The 27441-nt window shown below is 42.2% G+C and overlaps 1 protein-coding gene across 40 annotated transcripts in view; it reads left to right on the top strand.

Moving 5' to 3' along the window:
* Positions 1-27441, top strand: part of PTPRD (protein tyrosine phosphatase receptor type D) — a 1143290-nt gene that overhangs the window by 759422 nt on the left and 356427 nt on the right. For 6 of the 40 annotated variants that reach the window (XM_083592701.1, XM_083592703.1, XM_083592686.1 and 3 more), the window contains exon 1: positions 16159-16684. The exons of 31 other annotated variants lie outside the window; for them this stretch is intronic. The gene's annotated coding sequence lies outside the window, so the exon portion shown is untranslated. Of the gene's footprint in view, positions 1-16158; positions 16685-27441 lie in introns of those variants that run through there. 3 more of the 40 variants (XM_083592714.1, XM_083592704.1, XM_083592699.1) reach the window with 1 other exon arrangement.

Genomic DNA, 27441 nt, shown 5'->3' with positions numbered 1-27441 from the left:
AGGATTTGCCTCAATTATATGACTGGTTGACAACTACGCACAGGATATTTTGCAGCAATACATTATTTTTATTCATTTAAACATTTATAATCCAGCTTTCTGTCAAAGTTCCTCTGGGAGAAACTTTATACTTCAGCGTGCGAAAACAATGGGTGATATTTAACTAAGTTTTACTCAAGAGTTTCACTCACTGAAATTAAGAAACATGACCAAGAAAGGCATGTTCATTTCAGTGGGTCTACACTGAGTAAAACTTCACTGGATACCAGCCAATCAATCCTTAAAAGTAGTCTCAAAGTAGAATGTAAACAACCGAATGAGAATGTGCAGCAGGAAGCAAAAGTGATTGACTCCAAAAAGCTGTTTTCGTTGCAAGTTGTAATGCTAAATAAGGGGATTGCAGAGGCAAGGCTCTGCAACTGAAAAACCTGTGTCTTGTGTCCTCACCCACTAGACATCGGGTGGTGGTAGCATTCTGGACAATTGAGTATCCCGTGCAAGTTGAAATGGAAGGACATAATACATATGGTATTCTGCACCATTTAGGGCCTTAAATGTTAAGATTGGGGATGCACAAACATTCCACTGCTCAATCTTAAGGCTGCCATGTGTCCCGATTCACCCATCAAAAATGGCATCTGGGCGAAAATATCGGAAATTGGTTAAAATGTCTGGGGAAAGTGTTGATTTTGGGGTGAATTTCCTTTAAAATCGTTTAAAAACTTCATTTTTTCTGAGATTTTGCTCAACAACTTTGTTCAAAACAACAACAACACAACTCAACAACTTTGGGCAAAAAAAAAGAAACAAACTCAACTTTTGCATCCAGATTTTCACTTCTTTAAATATGGCAACCCTCCAAAGTTTCAACTCTTTGCAAGATATTCCAGTTAAATGCCTGTGTAGAGGCTAAAAAGCCATTGGTTTTTTTAGATTCAAAGCTTTTCTGTACTGAAGTGGGATATATATGCATCATCACAAGTAATAATAGTAATAATATAATTATCATTTATTATTATTATTATTAATCCAAGTCAGGGGCCTGCAAAGTAATATGAGGCAGAGAAAACAAAAATGTGTGGACAATGTCTCTGGACAAAAATGAAACATTTCTCTCAAAGCTTCCCCCCAATCAGGGGGAATTATTTTACCAGAATTCTCCAGTCACAGACCTCTAGGGAAGGGATGGTGAACTAATGATTCACCCCCTTCTTGTCCGTTTTGTTCTCTTTGCTAGTTCTGCTTGTTTGGAAAATCTGGTCACCTGGCAAATGAACTTTTCAAATACAGGCCCCAGAAACACTTTATTACAACAATTTATATTCTGCCTTTTTCATAGAAAATGAATTCAGTACTCCTATCTGTAACAAGGGTATGAATGGAGGTAGACCGATCTGATTTCTTCAGGTGGGGGGGGGGAGGCACAATTGGTGCACTTGTGGAAACTCCTTAAAAGTGCTACTGGCCGCTGCTGCTACAGGAATTAACAAACAGCAGAGCATCATCTCATCCCACAGCACGCGCAAGCTGCATCCCTGATCTATTAGGTGAAATGCAACCCAAACAGGCTGGATACCTGCATCTTGATTAGCAGAACTCCCTATAATAGTACTTCCATACCGAATTATTTTTGCACCCAAATAATTCAGTGCACAAGGGGGGGGTATAGTAGCTGTACAATACAGAGGAAGACATAAAAGTGAATAATAATCCCAATGTAAACATGCATTTTAAAATGGGCTTCTTATTTTGCTGCTTGTAATAAATCTACCCCAACACCTTACTACTGACCATGTATTTTTGGACTAGCAGTAGGGGAGGAAGAAACAGTGATAATTTCCCTTTCCATCTTTCTGCCTCTGTCTTTCAAGCTGAGGGAAGGAATTGCCTCCTTTAAAAAGAAAATAATTGGCTTGCTATAGAGGAAAGAGGATGTTAGAAGATGCAGAGATGAGAGCCTGAGCTTGCTTTATGGAGAAATGCTCACGTTGCTTCCACTTCCTTTCTTTCGCTCATATCAATCAGCTGTTGGCTTGCAACAAGCAGGAGAGAGTGGCAATTGCAGCCTTTCATCATTATCGTCCAATGCCCCTCCTGGAATTCTTTTTTTATTAAGCTCTTTCCTCTACAGGTTTTCTTCGACCGAGCTTTAGGGTCTGATTTACATTTGAAGAACCAAATATTTACTTAAAATTGCAGTTCCATCTTCCCTTTTATCCTTTCCCAGGGCGAATTTATGAACTGGATCTCATAGATCCAGATTGCAAGCGGTGTGCTGGAAAAAACATACCAGCCTTTCAGTCCCTGGCAGGCAGCAAGGTGAAGCAGCCTGATGCAGGCAGCACCATTAAGGAGGAGGTAGATGAAGGCTAGGACTGATGGTGCAAAAAAAGACTTTTGAAAAAGTGCTGGCCCTACCGGAGAAAACATTTCTTTAGACTTATTCATAGGCTGCTTTGTAACCTTTTCTCTCAGTGTGCCTTACAAAAACCATTAGACCTAATAGTCCCTCTTGCATAATCTTTGGAAGTAGTTTTCAGTATTGCTAGATCCAGGATACACCTTTATCCCAAATATGCATTTGGGCACCCATTTCTCAGTGCTTTCCATGTATTTTTAAGTTGCACTGCTACTGTTGCGAACCACCTTAGATCTTGCCACAACACAGGGGCAGGTCCCAGCCCACCAACTAAAGACTCGTGATTTAGGGAAGCAGAATGAATATTAAATGTATGAGTGCAGAACATTTATTTATGGAAGAGGACCTTAGGGAGAAACAGCGTGCAGAACAAGGGAGAATCATTCCACAATAACTGAGCTGCACTTGTGGGCACAAGAATATTAGTCCAAAATGTCCAATTAAACCCATTTGTAATTTCTCACACTTTGATTTCTCAGGGACAAGCCATTGTTTCTTTATCCCAGAGTCCCAGGTGTATAACTCGACATCTTTAGCATCTTAGAAGGACTTATTCAGCCAGCAATCTTCCTCCTGGAATGGTCTACAAGCTGACCTTATGACTACAAAAGCCAGCCTAGTTTTGTGCTTTGTGCTTTTTGTCCCCCCCCCCTTTTCTTTCCCCATTCTTTTGTGTGACATCTTGCCTGATGCTACAGAACTCAAAAGCTTGTCACACTTTTGGGACATTTTCACTGGTTCCAATAAAGGTCTTTCTCAAACCCAGCTATAAATTTTGCAGCTTTTTCTTATGCATCAACATGGCCATCTCTTTATGTGCCTCGAAAGAAGTTACTACGATAGACTAAAATAAAATCAGTTTGGACAAAGAGAGTGGACTAGGTGCTGAGATGAAGGAATGCTATCTCAAAGCCCCATAAGTGAGGCACTAGGCTTTGGGACACGGGTGGCGCTGTGGTCTAAACCACTGTGCTGCTTAGGCTTGCCAATCGGAAGGTCGGCGGTTCAAATCCCCGCGATGGGGTGAGCTCCCATTGTTCGGTCCCAGCTCCTGCCAACCTAGCAGTTCAAAAGCACGTCAAAGTGCAAGTAGATAAATAGGTACCACTCCAGCCGGAAGGTAAACGGCGTTTCCGTGTGCTGCTCTGGTTTTGCCAGAAGCGGCTTAGTCATGCTGGCCACATGACCCGGAAAAACTGTCTGTGGACAAACGTTGGCTCCCTTGGCCAGTAAAGCGAGATGAGTGCCGCAACCCCAGAGTCGTCTGTGACTGGACTTAACTGTCAGGGGTCCTTTACCTTTTTAGGCTTTGGGAAGGAGGTAGGAGGACTCTAGGACCCTGCCCGAGCCCCCCTGTCTCCTTCCCAAAGCCCGGTGCCTCCTTACTCACCTTTGGCAAGGGGGGGCCTCTGTGCTACATCCAAAGTTTGGAATGGACAGTTCTTCATGCATAAGGAAAATACCATTTAAGTTTTCAGGCTCAAGCTCCAAGAAGCTGGCTTGCCAGCAATTTGAACAGTTTGCTGTGGCAGTCAAGTACATGAAATCCACATACAGGACTGGTTTGAACTTCAGCTCTGACCTGAAAATACATCTGCTGTGGTTGACGCTGAATGTTTTTGTGTTAACAGAACTCAGGAGAACTTGCTTCCCATCTTGAAAAAATAAATCTCCTTCACTGTGGAACTGTGACTAATGCATGATCTCCCTCGCAGAGCTAGTTTAATATGGAAGCGTACTTTTTTTCCTCCAAAAATTGAAGCCCTTCCAAAAATTAGCATGCAGTGAGGCAGATTTAATCTCCCCTTTCCATTTTCTTAAAAACCCTCACATCTTAATGGTAGCTGATTCTTGTTCTCCTAATGTTATAGTTACATGGATTGGGAAAGTCACACAGTCAGCAGATTGTTTTGGCTATTGTGGGTTTAATCCGTGACTGAAGAAATGGCAGGCGCCTGGACCCAGATCCAGACCATGAAGCCATTTCAACTGGCCCACCAGCCCTGTTGTTGGCAGCAGCGAAGAAACAATCCAGCAGCAACTTATCTTACTAATTTCCAGTAATGGGAAATCCTAGAAGACCGTTAGTGCTTGGTAGTAACAAAAAAAACACCAAGCAAATAAATCATAAATAAATAGGCCGGCAGGCAGGCAGGCAAGAATATCCTGCCACAAATCTCAGTATGCATAAGACTATGTTTTAGAAACCATGGCACGGCAGCAGTTTTTCCTCTGTCTTATCAGTTTACTGCAAATCAGTGTTAAGCTGAAGCAAATTTAGACAGCACCTGACTTACAGAATATAGAACGGGGGGGAAAACGTCAGAGAATTGGTCAATGTGCTGTTACTTTTCAAGCTGTGAGCCCTCCTTGTCCATTCAGGGGGCTGTAGTGATGTTACAGATACCCAAAGGAGGGATGGGCGGGCAAGATGATGCTAGAAATTGGGGAACAGAGACTCAAAGAGGCAGAAGCAAAGCTGTGTGCTAATAAAAGATAGCTTTGGGGAAGTGGGGAAAACAGCAGAAGGATAAATGAAAGGCTGGAGGAAGTGAACAGCAAAGAGTGAATTTAGGGGAAATGGTCAGATTTACCTTCCCAAAGCCATGCAATTAAAATAATTGATGGAAAGTTTTAAGCATGATGGGACGCGGGTGGCGCTGTGGGTTAAACCACAGAGCCTAGGACTTGCCGATCAGAAGTTCGGCGGTTCGAATCCCCGGTATGGGGTGAGCTCCCATTGCTCGGTCCCTGCTCCTGCCAACCTAGCAGTGCGAAAGCACGTCAAAGTGCAAGTAGATAAATAGGTACCGCTCCGGCGACTGGACCTAATGGTCAGGGGTCCCTTTACCTTTTTATTAAGCATGACACCATTTGCAACTCTTGATAATCATGCCTTTATTAAGACCTTCCCTTTCCCAGTACATAATATGGTTATGCAGACATCATCCAAGTCAACGATATATAAAGATGTATCTTTTTGCACAGGCTGTCCATAAGTTTGGACATGTATCACTGGGTATTTGTTTCTGACTCTTAAAAATACTGTTTTGGTGTTTTTAATGTTGATTTGCATTGTTGGTAGACTGCTTTTAGTTTTTTTTAAAAACGAAATAGTTTTTTTTATTTAAAAAAAACCCCACTAGTTGTGGTGGTGGTGTTTTTTTTGTTTTTTTTTTACAAAAACCCCACACTAAATGATCTAGAAATATTTTGAAATAAATAGAAAGCTTCACAAAGTAAAGTGCAAAAACCTACAAGAGTCATCTGTGGGGTCTAATTGTGTATAACAGAGCTGTATGGTATAGAAGTGCAATAAACATGATTTGTGAATTGCTAGTAACTGGAGTACCATATTTCATAGATCTTGCATCCATAGCATACGCTACATGGCCAGCCAATGCACACTCAACACATTTCACAACTGCAGGACTAGAAGAGATACAACATGAAGCAGGTGTTCTCTACATGTAGATCTACTAGGAAGAGATTCTTTGTTCATACCATTGACAGCTGTTAAACTTCCACATTTAGGCTGTCTCCTTTCCTGTATTATGAATTGTTTAAGCTTATTGTGGAGGCAACATGGGTTTGGGTAGGATGCCACAACTAGCCATCCTGCTATTTTATATTTCTGTATCCATGCCCCAATCTATGACATTTTATTCACTGTTTGCAATTTTGTGTAAATAAGCACACATATTTATTTTGATTGGTGTTTCTTGGTTCTTGGTAATTTTTCTAAGTAATTAGGAAATTACTTGTTGGGTGCCCAATTGTCTCCAGCAGGAGAACTGCTATGAATGTGAATGTGAGATACATTGATTTGTGTATAAACACATGAGCAGATTTCAAAATTAACATGTGTCAAATATTACTGAAAACCAAAATGCTGCTCTTGACACTTCTGGATTTGTGAGAAAGGAACTCTGGGGGAATGAATGCACTGCCAGTTTCTCAGCCTAAGTTTTCAACCTCTGAGGCACTTCCTTCCTTCCCCAAATATATATCTACACCATAAACAGATGGTGTTTTTGAATAGCAACACAGGCAGAATTTTATGCCTACCTTGTGGATTTGGATGGTGGATACTGCCTCATTGGACATCTTCATCTGAATGGCACTAATTGCTCATCAGTTGTAGCATTCTTGCATGGCCCAAAGCATTGTGGGAGTGTGTTGGTAATTATATCCCATAGGTTGTGCAAAGGGGAAGGCTTGTCTCTCACATTGCTACATTGGCATTGAAGGCAATGCTCAAATTTGAGGAGCTTATTGATTATTTTGGAGGGGGGCGCTGACATTGTGCCCTAGAAGAGTTTATGACAACTCTTAACAACATGTTTTGCAGAGATTTTTCCATGAACAGCAAAAGGTTCTGAATGGAGAGTTGCCATTAACTCTGGGCAGCTGCTGAAGGTGAAAGTTCAGGTTGCTTGCCAACATTTGCTGTTGAAGTTGAGGTCTCAGTGACCCCCAAAAATGGATTAGTGAGTTTTGTGCAAACTGTTAGCTGCAATGGTGGGGGGGAGTCAGTTTTTCAGGGTCACAAGAAAGATCCTAACTTTGTAAACATGTGGTTTTTTTTTTAATTGACCTCTGATGTAATTTGTGGTGATGGCAAGGAAAGCAATTTGTGTATTATGAAAACAGGGAAGTGGTTTTTTACCCTCTACACTCCTTTCTCACATAAAATGGACAGAGCAGGTTCTTGACTGAGATTCTTAGATATAACAAGTAACTGATAAATTTAAGCAGCATTTTTGCAAGATCAATATCTTTATGTGCGTGGTTTTCTTCTTCCAGTTTCCTCACCTATTGCAGTAGAATAGAATTGCCCTCAAAAACCATAACAAAGGAAAAACATGATTTTTTTAATAAGTAACTTAAGGTGGAGGAGAGTCCTGAAACACAATGTAGCAATTCACACCTTGTCATGTTGAGGAATACATGAAACTTGAAGTTGTGGGAAAGTGACACCAAAGTGCCCCATGCTGTCAGAGTGCATTTGACCCTACTTGCTAACAGCGGGTGGGTTAAACCACAGAGCCTAGGGCTTGCCGATTAGGTCGGTGGTTCAAATCCCCACAAGGGGGTGGGCTCCCGTTGCTCAGTCCCTGCTCCTGCCAACCTAGCAGTTCGAAAGCACCTCAAAGTGCAAGTAGATAAATAGGGGCCGCTCCGGCGGGAAGGTAAAGGGCATTTCCATGCGCTGCTTTGGTTGGCCAGAAGCGGCTTAGTCATGCTGGCCACATGACCCAGAAGCTGTACGCCGGCTTCCTCGGCCAGTAAAGCGAGATGAGCGCCACAACCCCAGAGTCGTCTGCGACTGGACCTAACGGTCAGGGGTCCCTCTACCTTTACCTAGGACTCTGAAGTTGCTATGTGCTATTTGGGGAAAAGGATGCAGAATGCAGGTTGGGGAATTTATGGAGGATTCAGGTGCGTAAATTAGCATGCTCATTTGCACTGGGGGTGGAAAGGGGTGGGAGGTGGCCTAAATTTACAGTAAAACAATTTGAAGGAAGTTGTCCGCAAATTTTCTTGGGCCTCTGAGTGGAGCCACTAGTGCATGCATTAAATTATTGGAACTGCGCCATATCAAAGTAAAATTATGGAATATTCTCCCTCTCCTCTTTCTTTAGTTGCATACATTAAGATAGCCATGCATTTTTATTATTTACAGTTACAGCGTGACAAGCTGTCAGCTGAAATCTAACAGGTGATTAGTCATAAAGCTCCATTAACACACACATTAAGCCCTGGATTTCTAAGTGACTAAGAGAAACAGACCCCCAGTTGTTTTGTTTGCACCTTTATAATTCTCATTTATAGCTAGCAAAGCCCTTTTGCTGCATCTGGTGAATACCAAAACTTACAAACTACTAGGCTAATAAGTATATACACATTTGCCAGTAAACAAAAATAATAAACTCTGCAAATATACCTTCAATATGTGTATGTTTTAAGTGCTAATTTGGTATCTCTAAGGAGTCATTCAGTGGTTTATCTTCATCTTTTAAACTTTCATGATTCTTATAAATCTTTCAAATGATAAACCTTTGGTACTTAAAGAAAAGCATGTCTGAAGAAGAAAGAGACTCTGAGTACATTTTACTTTTTTTCATTATTTTTTGCCATGCTTGCTATTTTTATCTCGGCTCTTTGTAGTAAAGGAATTGAAGAGAGTAAAAAGACTCCAGGAAGCTGGTAATTAATCACACGATAAAAATCCATGGAGATTTGAGACTGATGAAGTAGGATCAAGGTTTATTAGGCTGCAATAGAGTATGTGCTATGAACTGGAAATAAAAGCATGTACACTGAAAGTTGTAAATACATTTTTAAAAAAACAAAAAAACCACCACCACGTAGGGATGTATCATAGGGTTGGCATACGTCCGACATTTTCCAGACATAGCCGGTATTCACCCTTAAGCAGCATCCAGGTGGCAATCACTGAAATGCCCAGGGAGAATTTTGCTTTTAATATTGAAGGTCCCAAGTTCAGTCATCAGCATGTCTGGGGAGGGTAGGAGAGACAGCTGCTTGTAACCCTGGAAAGCTGCTGCCATGCATTGTAGACAATACTGAACTAGATGGGCCGCTGGTCTGAGTTGGTACAGGGCAGCTAGCTACAGTATGTTCCTAATCACATTGATTTGAATGGGGCTACTCTGAGTATGAGGGACACGGGTGGCACTGTGGGTTAAACCACAGAGCCTAGGACTTGCCCATCAAAAGGTTGGCGGTTCGAATCCCCGCGTGGGGTGAGCTCCCATTGCTCGGTCCCTGCTACTGCCAACCTAGCAATTCGAAAGCACATCAAAGTGCAAGTAGATAAATAGGTACTGCTCCGGCGGGAAGGTAAACAGTGTTTCTGTGCGCTGCTCTGGTTTGCCAGACGTGGCTTAGTTATGCTGGCAACATGACCCGGAAGCTGTACGCCGGCTCCCTCGGCCAATAAAGTGAGATGAGCGCCACAACCCCAGAGTCGGTCACGACTGGACCTAATGGGCAGGGGTCCCTTTACCTTTACTCTGAGTATGACTTTGTTGTATCCAACTCATAAGAATCAGTCACCTACAAATGCTATAATGTGAATCGTGATAAGCTGATTTTAAAGAATGGAGAGTGCATTTTTGGTTAAGGTGTACATGGCATTTAAGGTGTCAGGGACTGGAACCAAAAGGAAGAGGTATAGTGGAGATTGCCTCCCCCTTCTCCTGTAGCTGACAGGGTGGAGGGAGGCCAGTTTGAATTACAGCCGAGCTATGAGGGAGATAAACGAGGCAGAGACTGGCCAGCTGCCAAGTTACGAAGTGTTAGAAGAAGAAGCACGGGGTGGGGTGGGGAGATAGCCCAGACAGCTGACACTTCATTAGACAGCATAGATGATCCGCCATCCCCTAGAACGCGATGTTCGTTAAGGGTGCAAGAGCAGCGGAGGCAAAGACATTTGACCACAGGGGGCCTCCGTAGGGTCAGGTGTTGCTGGGGAAGAGGGAAGAGGGGGGAGAGAGGAACTCCATCATGGGGAAAGGACTGAATTCTCTGTCTTCTCCTGTAATGACTGAATAAATCGTAAGCAATACATTTCTTGGTCCTCCTTGATTCTGGAAACCATGGGGGTGGGGGTGGGAGGGAGAGAATTCCTCAAGCCTGACAGCAGGTATGCATAGTCGTGTTGAGAAAGCCTATTATTCCATTTTGCTGTGGATTACCATTGAGGTGTACATTTAATTTGTAAAAGGTCAGTCCCACAGTCCACTTGGGATTGCTAGTGTCAGGAGTCCAGGTTCCAGCTTGGTAACACAGTAAGCGTAGGTAATTAAAAAGGAGGATTTATTGCAAAAACAAATAGATAGCTCTGGACGGCACTAACGCAGCCTCCGGCATTATCACGCAAGATGACCCTTCTGAAGACTGCTTCTGTTGTCTACAGAAGATATTGAACTTTCGCCCCTTACAGCTCTTGTTTTGCTTCCTATCTAGCAGCCCTCCCATTCGTCAACTCTTCAGACTTATTGGATTAGCTCCAGCCTCTTCTTGCTCTGGCAGACTGTCTCCGAGCCTGTTCAAGCCTCCTGAGAGCTTTGGCTGTGTTCCAGCCCGCTCTCAGTCATTCCCTCTGCAACTGGCATTCCCAGGGGTGGGGGAACAGCACTGTGCACTGACCACTGTTCAGCCTGTGTCAGATCTAACCCTCTCCGTTCTGCAACAGGCTGTAAAGTTCCACTAGGAGCTGGCTCATTCCTGATAGCTAGTAGCTGCTATACCCGGAACACCAGCATAAGAGAGCCATGAGCTTATGAAAAGAGGAAGTGCTGATGTAGCAACATTGGCTGCCCTACCTCCAAGCATCTAGGGTCACTGCACTTCTGCCACCGGTCAAGTGATGTCTTCCCATTGGCCACACAGGCCATGCAGGAAATGGACATATCATTGCATGGTGTCCCCAGGGCCATGTCTACCCTTCCCACTTCACAGATAATACAAAAGGGGAGAGGCAGCCAGAAACAGCTGACAGCACTTTCCCCATCTCAGGCTATTATGGTGTAGCAAAATGGATGGGGAACCTTTGGCAATTCAGTTGCTGCTGAGTTACCATTCCCATCATCTCTAACCATTGGCTGTGCTGTCTGGGCCTTATGGGAACTGGAGTCCAGCAACATGGGTGGGTGTATTAGAGGTTACCGCCCACACACTTCTGCTGCGCTACTCTGCTAGTGTGGTGGCACCTTGGTAAAACCACTTCTTACTGCTTGTAGCAGAGTTTTCCCTGGAGGCAGAGGACAATAACAGGAGTCGTACTCAAATTCACAGTCAAGAGCTTCTTTATTGCTTGACTGGTTGCACAAGCATTTCTGTTACTATTATATACAAGCTATTTACATTCCTTCTTTATCTCTCCAGCATGGTATAATCTCAGTCCAGTGATTAACAATCCTGAGACAGCAAAACTCACAGTATCAGCAGCACTCATTGTCTTACTTCCAAACTTGTTGTCGGCGTGCGTGCTGACAGTGTGTGTATGTGTGCTTTCCTTGTGCAGGAATTGCAGTGTGCAACTTCTTCCCTTTATTTGCACCTCCAGCTGACACCAATCAAGCCTAGAGTGCCACTCCTACACACTAAACAAAATTCTGGAACCCTCTTTAAAGCTTCCAGGAACTTTTATTTGTTTCTTAAAGAAAGTTTTCCTAACAAGGTGGGCACCCAAGCCCTGGTGTAGCAGACAGAAAGTCAGCAACTGACACCTAAACTTGAGGTGTTTCCACAGTATCAAATAATCTAGGGAAATTCCACCAGTTTTCCAAAATGCATACTACATCAGAATGTGTAGTAGCTTTACTATGCATGTATGTTATTGCAAAACCTAAAAACCATGTTAATTCAAAACCAAAACCAAACCCCAGCAAACCAAAACCAAACTCAAAACTATACCTCTTTTATGATGAATGAAGAAAACTCAAGTTTAAAACTCTGAGAACCTTAAACTAAGTCCACTTTATGGTTTGCCCTGTAGTAGGAGATAATGATAGTTTTCATTTCCATTGTAACCACAAGCCTTTTATTTCAGCATTCACAACAGGTTTTCTGTTTGAACTCTTTAAAGCTGAATGAACACTGGCAAAAGACATCTTAGCAAAACAAAGTGCTTTCAAAATGCACAATTTATTCATCCAATAAATATGCATTACAGCGTATGAAATATTGGCAAGCACGGGTTTCATAATATTGTCTGATGACAAATAAACAAGATAAATTCAAAATTATATCTGAATACATTTTGATAGGTGTGTTTTGTACTTGCATTTTCTTGACAAACTTTAGATGCAATCTGATTATCGGTCAGGCAAAAGTAGAATTCCACCTTGATGTGGATTTTTTCATTGAAGTCTGCTTCTGTTGCAAAATCATATGAAAGGCCTATTCAGTGATCATTAAGGCTGAATGGTATGCATACTTGTCTGGGAGTAAGGCCCATTGAACACAGTGAAATGTACTTCTGAGACAGGAGGGGCTGGCTTGTGCTGGGTGGGCATAATGCAAACATCTACCTGAAGACCGTACAAATTCTATCTTAATAAGACCAGACTCAAAATAGTATGCATCGGTATATGGGTATTTGTTTCAATTACTGTCTTGAGTTTCTTTTAGGTGTCCTGTTTTACAATTTTGCCGGTATGTTTTCACTGATATTAATGGACATGATTAACAGGTCCAATAATTCCAGTGGGTTCTGTTCTGAGCAGAACTTGGTTGGATGCAATGCCTAGCATGCATAATTGATCTCAATAATTAAGCATTTATGTGTAATGACGTAAGAAGCACCCTGCTGCGCCAGAGGTCTATATTCCGTTCTGTTCTTACAGTGGCCAACGAGATGCCTATCAGAAACTCACAAATATGGCATAACTGAAATAGCAGTTATGTGATCCCCAGCAACACTTCTAGTGTATTAATCTAACATTAAGCTGATTTATTTAAAAAATTATCATTCACCTGAGAGGACACTTTTCTGTTAAGCAAGCAAAGCAAGCAAATAAACCATATCAGTATTAGTTGTGCTGTAGAAAATGAAATTGGAGAGATGGAACATATAGTGCAGGCCAGACTTAAAACACAAATATTTTTGTTCTGAAAGCAATTTTTTAAAAGGGGATGCGCTGAATACTGCAGGCAAAAGGGGATGAGCTGGCTACACTTTGGATGTGTAAAAAGCCTACGTTTTGTTTCACACTTCTCATTCAAACTTTGTTACTGATTTGTTTCCACATCTGCGGGGCCCAAAGAATCCTGAAGTGTGGAAATGAACACGCCTGTTCATAAAACATTTTAAGGCAATGCACTGCACCCTCCCCTGCCCTTCCAGCAATCCCATTTCCTGTTCTCTCTGTGTTGTGTATCTTTGGAAAACAGTACAGTGGCAATTTGTCTTCGCGGCAAGCAGTGCTTGAAGGCCTTTCACAGGCAAGTGAAAGCAGGACTCTGTCAGCTCACCCACCTTACATGTTCCTGTACAGTGCTTACAAATGTATATTTGAAAAATATAGAACAAATCGTTTATAAATGCACACAGCTGTAGCATTTTCTGTAGTATAGTATATACACAGAAACATTGTGTTCTTTTAGGAAAATGGACTAAACGTTGCTTTAATGCCCTGAGACAGACTAAGAAATGGAATGTAGTATCAAGTTGCCACAAGGATGTGGCAGGCCAGTAGCGTTTTGAGAACAAAAGACGGAGGAGAAAGGAATGGGATAATTCAGCGTGCTAACACAACGTGTGTGGCTATCGCCTACTAATATTTCTGTATCCCTCAGTGTGAATCTCTGCAATTAAGGCAGTTAGTCTATGCACACATGAGTGGCTTTTGGGCAGCAAGGTGACACCCCCCTTGTCTTTCATCCAATCCCATGCCTGCACTCCCCGCAACTCCTATTCACGAAGCTGTCGTTTGTACATGTGCAATGGCTGTTTCAAATGTACACACCAGCTTAACTGTGGAGTGAATGTGGTTTAACTTTTTCAGATTGGATGGAAGCATTTCTTCTTCAATTACTATAGGACAGTTATGGATTATGGCTAACTTCATGTGTATACGGTTTCAATGACCAATAGTAACTGGTAGTCCACTGGAGACGGATTAAATGGTTATGAATGCATGTCTTGGCATTGTCCGGTTGCTCCTGAAAGCAGCCCTTCAGGGGCTGCAGAAAGAAGCCACAAGTCAGCCTGTTTTTATTATCTATCCTTTAAACATTTGCAGAGGGAAATGAGTGGAACACAAGTAACAGATCGGATCCCTGGTTCATCCCGCGCACAAGCTGTGTGTAGAATTGGGTCATCAGTGAAGCAAAAAGGGTCACGCTGAAACTCTGCAAGGATTAACTTTTGGGAGAGATTTGCAGAATATTTGGACTTTGACCTTGAGGAATTAGTTGTATCTATTTCTGAATATACTTCATAAAAGTGTGGGGGCGTAGCAGGGCCTGGTGGTGAAACGACTTTTGCATTTGTGGTTCACACTGTTAGTGTGTGTTTGTTTTTTTACAAGGATTTGTGATGGTTTTGTTTTTTAAAAAAAGCATTCAGAAGCCTCATGGTTTCTTTTTAGAAACCCGACCATTGTAATTAATAGCAAATTACTGTTATTTAACTTAAACTACCAATAAGAAATGCTGTTGTTTATATAAATAGCACCATTTCTCCACCCAATATTTTTACTATTACCTAAACGGTACTACATATACAACAAATGTAAATGACCCCAAGACAGGAATTTTCTTGAATAATGCAACACTGAGGTTTCATTTGCTTGACAGTTTTAGGTTTATAAACCGAATGAAGCAACAGGCTTCCTTTTGTTATTCGCCTCTTTAAAGCAACCTTACACCCTTCTTTTCTAGGGGTGGGGTGAGGAACCGATGTGTACCAGAATCGTAGTCCCGTCTACTCAAAAGTAACCCCTACTGAACTCCGTTGGGCTTACTCCCAGGCAAGCAGGGTTAGGATTGCAGCCACACGACTCCTCCCAAACGGCCTTTAACTCCAGGAAAACGTACGGACCACCTGACTTGAACTATCATTTCTCCTGCCCGATTTCTCCCTCGCGCACGAAGTTTCCATTTTTTTAAAAAAAAAACCGTCTGGGAGGTTGCCCCGCGTGTCCTCAAAGACGTGAGGGCAGCTGCAAGGAGGAGGAGGAGGAGGAGGAGGAAAGGAGCTCTCGCAAAATTCACAGAAGAGGGCGGAGAGAAGGCGGGGTGCAAAGCGAGAAGGCACCCAACCGGCTGCTTCGCTCGCTCGCGTTTGAAAGCGTGCGTGCTTCTCCGAGGGAAAACACGGGCGCACAAGATTCTCGCCTTCTTGCAAACGCGGGGCGTGCGCGTGTAGCTATCTGTGTGTTTGGCACAAGAGGTGGGGAGGGGGAGAGAAAGGGGGAGGTCCTTTCTTGGCTGGTACAGCGAGATAACGGGGAGTGACGTCACCGTCCCTGCCAATCTCCCCCCCCTCCGCCCCACACAGCGCACCGTTGCTGCCTGGCGCGCTCCGGCGTTGCGCGTGTGCGCCTTCCTCGCTGCTCGCGTCCTCCGTCCGTCTGTGGTCCAGCCAGGCGCGCAAGGGCGAAAGGCTCAGCCGTTCTCCACCCGCTTCCCACTCGCCTAAAAACAGCCGGGCTCTGCAACAAGCTTCTCACAACACTGCTGGGGGGGGGGTCACTCAAATCCTGTGATCTGCACAGCCTAAGAGGATTTAGCAATAATATATATTATGTCCTCTCTCTATATAAATATCACCTAGAGAGAGAGAGAGAGAGGAAGGAAAGGAGATGGGGAGCATCCCTCTTACTTGGTCCCTCAGCAAGCAAGCGCAGCCATCGCCTCTTCCCAGAGGAGTCCTCTAAAAGGGTCTTTATCCCCCCCTCCTTTCCTCTTTCTGGTGGTTTTGTTTTTTAAGGTTGGGGGGAATCTCTCGCCTATTCTGTTTCCATCCCGCTCCAACATCCGAGCCATCTCCAACTTGCCCTTTTTGGGTCTGCATTGCACTTTGGGGAAATTTCCCTCTTCTTCTTTTTCCTTCTTTTCCCCCCTCCTTGGAGAAGGAGGAGGAGGAGGAGAGTGGATCCGGTTTTTCTATTTGTAGCTAAAGAATGGACTAAATTAAGAGGGGCAAAAGGGAGGGGGAGGGAGGAGGGAGGAGGGAGCAAGAGGAGAAAGGAGGAGGGTGAAGCGGAGAGCAGAGAGAGAGAGAGAGAGCCCGGGAGCAACAGAAGCAGCAGCAAGAAAAAGAAGGAAGAGGAGAGCGGACAAGCAGCAGCAAGAAGCCGGCCAGGGAGACCCGGCAGCCCGGGGAGTTCCGCCGGCTTCCCCGCTCCCTGGATGCCGCCGGCCCCTCGGACTCCCATCCACTTCCCCGCTTTGGACGGTCCGTGAGAGGGCGGCAAGAGACCCCCGGGCGCTTGGGGGCGTCGCGGGAGGGGAAGGAGGGACTCGGCTGGCAGCCGCTCGCTCGGCTTTGGATTAAATCGGCCTCCCGGGAGACGAGCGGCAGCGGCAGCAGCAGCAGCGGGGGAAAGAGGAGCAGAGGTGGCCGTGGCGGCAGCAGCAGCAGCAAGAGGAAGGAAGAAGGCGAAAGGAGAGGAAGGGAGCCCTGCCAAGAAGCAGCGCCCGGCAAGGAGGGCTTGGCTGGCGGCGGGGGCAGCGGCGGCGCTGCTGCTGCTGCGAGGGGAGCCGACGGGGAGCCAGCATGACCAGGTAATTCTCCCCGCTGCTGCTGCTGACCCATTTCTTTCTTCCAGCCCCTGCTCTGGAAATCTGGTGTGGTGTGTGTGTTTGCGCGCTCGTGCGCGCGCGTGCATGATGTGTGCATGAGAGACAGCCATGTGCATTTCTCAGCTACTCTTCTCTCCCCCCCCCCTCCAGTAGCCCCGGGGTCTAATCTCCAGACAGGAGAGCTGACAATAAGGGGAATCTGAAGGCGGTGGGGTGGGGAGAAGGCTGGGCTGGTGCGTGCCAGGATTGGTGTCCCGGGGAAGAGAGAAAAAGATCCGTCCGTTTGCTTGGGAGGGAGAGATGGAGGCGTGCGGTGCTGCCTGCCGACTGAAGGCTTGTTGTTGTTGATGATGATGATGGCCGAGTTAGCTCGTTTGTCCTGAGTGGTGTTTATCGCAGTGGGAAGATAAGAACAGAAATCAAAGGCGAGAGGAGATGCCGTCCGAAGTGCACTGGGATTGGGGAACCGCCTGCGCGCGTGTGACGGGGAGGGGGTAGGTTGGGAACAACCCCTGGGATGCCCAGATAACACCCCCTCTTTCTTCTTCATAGGGTTCCTAAGTAAACACATATGCTAAAAGAGGAATTATGTAATAATAATAACAATAATAACAATATCCTTAAAGCAGCCAAGACAAGGACTTTTGACAGAGGCATGGCAAAATTTACAAGAGTACACCCCTGTTTTCTTTGAGGGAAACTTATTTTCCACAATACTTCCATCCAGCCTTCTGAGTTGCTCCCTAATGCTTGTGAAGGTTTTTTTTTTGTTTGTTTGTTTTTTGCTTTGCCCTCTTCCCCAAGCCGCCGTCAATGACTAGCTGCCCCACAAGTCATAACCTTTATACTTAACCTTTTCCCCAATCGCCTCTTCCGCTAGTGTTAGTTCTGTTTCTCCACAGGTTATTTTGGAAGAGGGCAGTGTCGCCAGCATTCGTCCCTTCAGGGTTTTGCATATTTTATAATCCACTGGGAAGTGCATTTCTCATCAAGTTTCTTTGTACCTGCCTAAAAATTATTTTCCTGGTGTGGTTCATGTAAAGTGTTCACCCCAGCAGAGTGCAGCACCAAGATTTTATGTTCCTTCAGAATCTATGAGGCTCAGATGAGTCGTTGCATTGAGTTTTCATGGTGTATTTTGTGTTGGTTCCTATGATGTTTTTGCTTGGAAAATAGTGTCAAAAGTTCTATTGTGACAGATGATAGTGACCTTTTTGTCATTTTCTGTCACCCCCATGACATGCATACCCACAACATGAAAAACAGAAAGAGCATTATGGGGGGGGGGACTCCCCTCTTTGACGGTAGAATTTTATTACGAAAAGTGCTTTTGTTCATTTTGAAATAAGGACTACACACTACAACAGAGTAACATAAACAACAGGAGTCAAAGATTTCATCCTCTGAATATAAATCAGTCACATATATGTCTGCTTTTAAGGGACACCGATGATTTGCTTCATCAAAATGTCCTTAAATTAGTTCTCCTGAGATCTACTGTATGGCTTCGGTATTTTTCAAATGTGAAATTGATAGTCTGGTCAGTGCCTTAAGTTCAGCTGTCAAATTCTGCTCTGTTAAATTGCTATAAACATCAGATGTGTTCCCTACAAGGCATGTTTCAGTACTAGGTTCTGTAGCTCTTGCAAAGAGAAGGGAGACAGATAATTAGATACCTTTTCATATAATAATACTTGTGGAGGTATGGTAGGTTATTTATAGGTATTTTCCATTCAGAATGATACATGTACATGTTTTAGTGAAACAGACGATCTCTGCTTTTAAGATGGCACTAAGAAATCCATTGTGATTTATATGTGCTTTGGTAGGAATGACACTTAGAAAGGGAAATGCAGGTTTTAGATTTCAAGCAGTTGTGTTTAAAAATACATTTTCATCTGTCTCAACATTTTGCTACTTGGTGAATTACAGCAACATTGGTTAAACATTCTATTGTGGCTTTTATATAACTCAAATATTCTCAAGCAGCAATAGGACAATGGTTTGCGTGTGGGTAGATGCATTTTCTTTTTAAAAAAAAATCTGTGAAGTATTTGACAATAGCTCTGACTTTGTGATTAGAAACACAAGGTACTCTCCAATTTTGTTTAAAAAGACCACCTGCAGTTCCCACACTGTATTGGCAATGGCACTAGAACTTCGCAAGCAAAAAAGTAGGGATCACCCTATTGTCTGCTGCTGTGAGTGGTAAGCCACTAGGGGCCTGTATAAACTACTCTTACGCAGCAAATACCATTGTACGGAACACTCTTTTTTTCTTTTCTTTTTCTTTTTGCTAGAAGGACATTTTTGTGCCGATTTCATAAAGACTTTCCTATGATTTATCACCAAAGGGTTAGGCTAATGTTGTTGGAATGAGGGATAATTTTTGTGCTGTTCCCCACTGGCAAGTCTTATAAGGAGCTTTCTACCTTTGTGGTTGAGGGACGTTGCTGTCTGAAAGGTGGTCATCGCGAGCTTTTTGACGTCTGGATTCATTTCATCTTCAGTTCCAAATTTAACACTATTAGCCGATATAAGAAGGACCCGGGTTTGGGGTGGGAGAGTTAGCAGTGTGAGGGTTAGCTCTAAGATCCTATATCAGGTTTAGAAATGCCACTGCTCACCTAATACTAAAATAAGAAAGGGGGGGGGAGGAAAGATGGTGATTACTCTGAAAATGATGTGGGTTCAGGTTGATGGTGTAATTAGACTACAGTAGTGATTGCCAGAATCCTAAAGTTGTGCTTGAAATCTAGTCAGCGCTTCTAGGATATGGGCTGAAGATGTGCCACTCATTGTTCTCAGAGGTTTGAAATCGACCAACCATGGCATTCCTGATAGACATTAGGCTGTAAGGTCAAGTATTCCTTTGTTGATTTTCACTTTTTCAAATTGACAAGGCAGACAATTTGTGCCGAGGAACAGCTGAAACATTTGCATATTGAATTCCTTTCAAACTGAACATGATTTATCAAGCTAAGAGGCAATTCTATTTTTGAAAGGATTTACCAAAGCTAAATCAGAAGATTTTAGGATGGCGTCGTGAAAGCACAACTCTTGTGCTGTGTTTGTGTGTGGATAATTTTAGTATAAAATTAGGTGTGCTAATAAGTGAGCTATTGTATGGGAGATCAGTTTCTTGGGAACCTGGTTTTAACAAATTTTGAGTGCATTTACAGTGGATAGTAATATATTTGCCATAGAATTACTTTGAGGAGTAATTCTGTCTAGACATTCATTATAGGTGGTTCAGTTGTTACACTTGTAATTCAACACTTTATACATTTTTACTAATATTTCTTGAGCATTAGGAGACTAGGTTACACTGTATTGTACTGTCTCTGTTGTCTTATTAATTCTTCTAGTGTTAAAATGTAACACACTTTACAACTGGAAGCAAACTCGGTAGTTCACGTAGTTTGGGGAGTGTGTGGCTGTTATCTTAATTTATTTGGGATAGGTTTTCAAGGAACCTGCTTATGGATATGTAATAGCAAGTGAGAGCCCAAAGGAGAAACAGTTCTTAAAATATTCCTTCATATACTATTAGTGATTTGCCAAGTGGGAGCAGAAGGGGGAGGAATTATTTTTCTCTGTGATCTGCTACGTTGAGAGCTCCCGTACAGCACATCTACTGAGGAAATCTGATGATGTAGAAGAAGATTGCTTGAGAGTTCTTTGCCTGTAAATTCCTTTCCAACAAGCCTCACTTGTTGTTTAAGCTGCAGTGCATTCATAGGAGTTCTGTGTCTAGCACAGACTCAGCGGAAGATACATTCATCTGAACCACATTGTCTCCCTGATAATGTCACTCAGCTGTGACTGAACACTGGCATCTCTTATTAGATTATCAATCATGCACATCAGAAATATTTTTTGGTAAATGCACAATGTTGCAAATGCTGTTCAAAGAAAAATCACAAAGCCATATTTGTAAGAAAATAAAGCAATAAAAGATTATTGCTCACGTTTTTTTTAAAAAAGCAGCTTTTAATACTTTTATCTTTGTTGTTTGTTTGTTTTAAAAAATCTTTGTTATGTTTAATGAAAGGCCCACATATAAATTAATCTCCACATTTATTTCCACATTTATCTAATGCAACCTCTGCTCTGAGGCAAGATGGGATATTTCTGTTCAGTCCTTCTTGGAAAACTCTAAGAAAAGGTTCCACAACTTAACGAGGCAACTTACAAAACTGTCTTTGTAGCTAAATGCCCCATGTTGTATTTCAGGTTTTTAAAAAAGGTATTTGAGACGTTCTCATATCTCTCCTATCATGTCTTGCGTGCAACAGCATAAGTATGCATCAACATGTATAATTATGCAAGAAAAACATGATTTTAAATAAGTACACTCACATGGATATGACACTTGCGTGATAAAATTTGAAGCAATTTAATAAAATTAAAATTATTGAGATCCCTTCTTGAGAGACTGCATGCATTCATGTACTTCTAGAATACAACAGCACTCTAAACGAGCAATACTTTTTAATTAGTTTATTAAAAATGATAATATTCTTGCTTTAAAAGGACAATTCTTTTTTATTTAGATAAGACCACACACACACACAATATATATATATATATATATATATATATATATATATATATATATATACATATATATAATTTCCATTGCACTTATATTAGGCATACCTAGGGTTTTTATACTGAAACTGCTAATGAGTAGGAGTTTTGGTGGGTAGGAAATGATGTTGGTTTGCAAACAATGAAATTACATGTCCTTTAAACAGCAACCCAGAAAACACTTATCTCACATGGTTGAAGTTGCTGGGTACACAATTCCTCCATAAATAATATATTGAATGTATTGTATGAAATAGAGCAAGAAAATGTGGCAATCCCCAGGTTGTTTTCTTCAGTGTTCTTGGAACCATGTTTCAAATTCAGTAAGTGGTGTGTATAATATGATTTTGTAGATGGTCAAACCTACAAGCTTCTCACGCTAGCTGATGCCTGGGTGCCATGACAATAAGATTTCCGAGATAAGCAAAGAACTGGTCTCCAGGCTTGTGCGAGGCTTTTCATATTTCTTTTGCATATTGATTATTGTCTGGTCTCTGCTTATTTCTTACAATTTAGCTCGGATCTGTTATTGCTTCTTGAATGCGCTACATGAATACTCACCTTTCTTAACCTGGAGATGTTGTCAGTAGATTTGGAAGGAAAAAAACTGGAGAAATTGCAGAGAAATCAGCAGGATTTAAAGGCATTTCACAGGCCACGTTGTAACCCAATGTTAAAATGCTTGCTCTGATTAAGTCCAGTTTCAAAGGGCAGTTTCGTGTTTTTGGCTTGGAATGTTCACTTTAACAATTTCAGAAGATAAATATTAACTATAAAAAGAAAGCCATACAATTTTGTTTTAAAGGCAGTAGTTAAAATGGAAGTTTATTGGTTTCATTTATTTTTTTTAAAATTGTTCGAATGGCAGAATGTATCTTTGAAAGCTGCTTAACTGTTGTCCACTGCAGCTGTCCTTCCCTGAAAGATTAGGTTTCAGGAGCAGTGATGGATGTTGAATGCCTGTAGCCAGTTGTGGGGTTTGCTCTAAGGTCAACGGTACTGATGGAAGATAGGAATTTACAGCCTTCTGTCTCAATGCCAGCACAACCAGTAGCATTTCTCAGAGGGAAAAAAATTAGACTAGACACATGCAATGCTGAGCTAATATTCCAGTCAACTTCAGAAATCCATTCACTTTGTGAGCAAAAAGAGAGTGTAGAGTTGGGGATATTAGGAGCACAGCTATTACCTGAATTTCTTTTCCCCTTCCATATAAGCTGAGTGAACGTCATTAAGCTTCATAGAGATTTAATGGGTGTTATTTTAATCATAGTTCTGATTTTAGTGATTCCTCTAAAATTGTATGTTTCTGGACTGTTGGTGCTTTTAATCCTGCAGTTAAAAAAATATCACTTTGCAAAACAGCGTTATTGCAATCTTCTGAAAATAAGTCTTTCAAAAACTCACCGTGACTAAATATGGAGTGATTTGTAGTAGATATTTAGACCAGATATATATTTTAGTTTCCTTTTCTTGAAATGTCAGTGTAAATGAAGAAAGAACCCTACGGCAATTTAAAGCATCTTCTTTTTTGTAGAATTTGGAGCTGAAAGAATATTTCTTTTAGCAAATTGTGGGAATTATTAAATGCAAACACCTCTGTATTAAGAGGTATCAGTATCAGGAGCAGTTGTTTCTTTGCGTCATGTAAGAGATTGGAAGCATTCTCCTAAAAGGCAACATCATCAGGGGCCTGGTGTATCAAGGATATGAAATGATTCCAAGTAGTTCTGAGTTCAACTACATAAGAGCTTGCCAAGGAGATTTTTTTAAAAATAAAAAATATCCACTGTACACTCCTGTAGGACCTTTGTTGGCAGTGCTTGGGCATCCAAGAAGTGCTGGCCCTTATGCAAATATTCTCTGGTAGGTCTCCTATATCAGCTCTTCTGCAAGTTGGCTTACTCGCTGGTGATGTGGGGCCCACCACCATGATATTTGTGGAGCAGTTGCAAGTCTCATGACATTCTAATTAACCACTATATACCTCTGATGTAGACCAATCTGGCATAGTGTGGGTCCTTCAAATTGGCATTTGTATTCCACCATTTTAATTTCCCACAAAGCCCCAGTAATTTGCAATATGGCTCCGACAACTCAAGGTCATTGTCAGAAGTGGACTGTCGTATGGTCCTGGAAACTATATAAGGATGCTTCGCGCCGACACCATCCCTCCATCCATGTTTGCTGTCATTGCAACAACATCTCCAAAAACCACACCATTCTTTCCTCCGTGTGGATTAATGACAAATAGTCCATACACTCAGACTTCAGAGAGGTCTGAATCTGAATCTTGCTGCAGTCAACCCGAAATGTTAAGATTCAAATTTGTTTCTGTCTTCTCCTTAGCTATATCTTGAGTCTGTTTCTTGCAGAATGGCAAATAATGTTGGGAACTGGATTTTGTGAGTGTAAATAGATCTATATTGATGCAGTTATCTGTATAGCACTGTCAAAGTACACGACACTTTACTGCTTAGTTGACATAACCACCCTAGGCATCAGAGACAACACTGTGAGAATAGTATGCTGGACTAGGTGGGGCCTTTGGTTTTATGAAGGAGCATTCTTAAGTTCTTAACCTTTTTGATATGTCAATCAGTTGCCAAGTTATCTTTTTTTTCTGGACTGTGACATCAAGGATTTAGAAGCACCTGCTTTTCTGTTCTACCCCACATTTCCTCCTATTATTCCTGCCATAGTTGTAGCCTCATGATAATTAGAAACATATTGGAAATTAGTCCGTGGAGGTGTAATTATTCCTTGTGCATTTTAACCGACTTTACCTTTTGGGGTCATTTTTGCATGCGCTGTAATAGTTATCAAGGCGGTTCACAATGACCCAAATGACCAAATGACCCAAATGAACTCTAAATGAGTTCACCTAATTCCCTCAAAATGGCCTGGTTTGTAATTTGGGCTCCTTGTGTGCTGAGTACAGAAGTCAGTTTAAGTTGATTTCGATCCAGATTTCCACTAGTGTCTTTGATATATTTGTTTCATAGGTTTAAGGTAAAATAGGGGACAGACATATTTTGAAAATATTTTGTCTCTTTCAGTAAGCATCCCCTTGATGACTTGGGTGTGTGCTAAAGGAGGCAAAGTGTGTATGTGCTAGGAATGTGCCTTATGCCTCATATTTATCCCGGACTTTGCATTAGGGTTGTGGGAACACTCCACAGTGAGTCTGGTTACTGCCCCAATCTGCTGCCACAAGCCCTTGCCTTGAAATGGTTTTCATCTAGACTTCTGGATAGATAATTATTTTCCTTCCATGAATCAAAGCTTCAAAAATGTTATACTGGAAACATGATGAGCTGATTTTTTTTTTACTTTCCTTAAATGGACACAGTTGGGAGAGCCTGCTGGAGGTACTGCACATGGAGGAAGGGGTTAATTTCTTTCATGGATACAAATCACCCCATGTATGAGATAAGCGAACAGGTGCATGGTCAGCCAAGCCAGTTGCTATGTGAATGGCCCAGTGCTGTCTATATAAGTGATGAAGGCATGTCAGCTCGTTAGTTGGTCAGTGAGTCTGTCCATGAGTTGGAGTGTGTGTAATGTCTTGAACTGCTGGAGCAGCAGTACTTTCTACTTGTATATATCTGTATCTGTATCTGCAAAGCCTACAAGCTGTATGTCTATATTAGTGTCTGGAACTGTATTACTGAAGCCTTATCTTCTGTAGCAGCAAACCATTTTGGGCATTAGGCTGCCTCTGTGTTGTGACTGGAACTGGGGACAACTTCTGCTACATGGGTATCTCGCCTTAGAGCCAAGTTTATGAGTGTAAATTTTTAGACCATTTCTCAAATGAACTACATCTATAGATCGTTTCAACTTTCAACACACACATTATACATAGCTATGTTGGCCTATTTGAAAACATCCCCAAACCACAGATTGTTCATACTTTTATTCGTGTTTTTTAATTAGTGGGCATTCTTATCTACCCCCACTCTGCTGCTGTCTTATATGTGATATACTTTCTTCCTTTATTTATTCCATACTGTTTTTGATTTAATCTTATCAGGAATGTCAAGTTTGCTCTTTCTTCCTTTCCTAATTTTTCTGGAGGCCATTTGCCAGGTGTCAGAGATGTTCACTGTGATCTCTAACACCTTTAATTGAAAGGACAAGGCTGCTGAATCTCTGAACAAAGGTTTCCCTTGTCTTCAAAATGTTAATTAATGATTGACATAAAAGGTTGCAACAGGAACCAGCCATTTTAGATATATAGCAGTGTCTTCTGGTTTCTCCATCATTTTAGTGGTAGCCTTAAGTGGAGTCTAATCTGTTGTCAGCAAGAGGGAAAAGACGTGGGCACTAAGAGTTCAGTCTTTGATGCTCTTTGAGTAAAGGGGAAAAGAGGATTGAATAGTTTAGAAGTTGGAAGGGTAAACATGTAGAAGATGATTCAGAGCTGGTGGAGCTCTACGTGCTACAATAGCTTTGGGAAATACTGGAATTAAAATGGCACTTGGTGCAGCAACTATGTAATGTGATGTCATGCTGTAACGTACAAGCATCTCTAAACATCTGTGTATACACATCTGGAAAACTTGATTGGGCCATGGTTCCAGGAAGTGTGCACATGTGTTTTCAACGATACATGCATACATGTGAATGACACCTATACATTACATATTTGCTGCAGGAAACATTGATGTTTCCAATGCTGATTGTAATGTGTACAGCTGCTTTAGGTTCTTGAAAGAGTCACATTGCCCTTGAAATTTCACCTTTATGAATTCTTGACTTATCTGATTCAGGTTTCACAGTGTGTTAGGAGGGTGGGCTAGACCAAATTTGCTTGATATATAATCGTTACAACATTATAGCAGTGTGATCCTTCCAACTTTAAAACATAATCCTTACAATGCTATAAGGTGGGTCACTATTGTTGTCCCATATTTTGTATTTGTTTTTTATTACAATTATTTAATATTTGTCTCTCCTGCCCAAGAACTTCCAGAGTGGCTTATAGTTATTCAGACAAGAAAGGGTCGAGATGAGACTGAGACAACAGTCGTTTCCTAATGGCACCTAGTAAATTCATAGCACAGTGTGATTGGAACCCGGGATTCCTGATTCATAGCTTCCACATGAGTAAGCATAACTGAACTCAGTGAGACATAGTTTCGAGTTAACATGCATTGGATTGTGGTTTTGACCACTGACACTACACCATCTGGGAATATGGGGCATGATTGGACCAGGGTTGGAGAACCATTTTTAGTCTGGGAGATTTTCTGAGAGCTGTCATTGCAACAGCATCTCCAAGAACTGTGTTGGTGGAAGGGCCAGAGGCAATACGTTCACATTTTTTTACCTCTGTATATTAGCTTAGTTTCTACACACACACACACAAACACACACACCTATCCTCCATCAAGGCAAGAAAGAGACATTATCAGAGTTCAATGACATATTCCATCCATGGAAAAACACTCAAGGAGAGTGCGAAACAGGACCGATGAGGGGTTCCTATTGCATGCTTTAGATCAGGGATGTCCAACTGGTCGATTGCGATCGACTGGTTGATCCCCAGGAGGTTTTGGTAGGTTGCAGTCGCTCATGGGCTCCTTTTCCTTTGCAGTTGCAAAAGAGCACTCACCCTCGCCCCGTCCTCCATTCACGCATGATCACTAAAACGGAAGACCCAGTTATCGTTGCTAGGCTGGCTGTTTCCTTAGCGGTCTTTCAGTGAGCTACTTTCCCCCCTTCCCCTGTAATAAAGTGCAACAACTTTGACCTGAACCCCCCCCCTAAAGGGGTAGATCACTGCCAGTTTTTAATTCCTTATCGCTGTCTCTTGGGAATTGGACGTCCCCAAAATTCTATTGCTACAAACTTTATTGGTTACATTTTAATGCAAAGAAATGAAGGATGGGGAATCTTAGGCTCAGGGTCCAAATGTAGCTTTATCTTGCCCTCAAGACTCCTCCCCAGGCCCCACCCGCTCACACATCCTCTTCCCATCCTCTTCCCACCCTTCTCCACGAATGTTTCTGCCTGGCTGTAATATGGAGAGGCTTTTCTAAACAAACAAACAACCAAGTTATTATAAATTATTGTAGACATAAGGTTTAAACCTCAGGATTCAAAATTTAAGGAGTACCTTAGGTGTATGACAAAGCAGA

This window comes from Podarcis filfolensis, assembly GCF_964270895.1.
Source record: "Podarcis filfolensis genome assembly, chromosome: 17".
NCBI lineage: Eukaryota > Metazoa > Chordata > Lepidosauria > Squamata > Lacertidae > Podarcis > Podarcis filfolensis.
The sequence above is the reverse complement of the archived record's forward strand: the minus strand, read 5'-3'. Positions and strand labels throughout refer to the sequence as shown.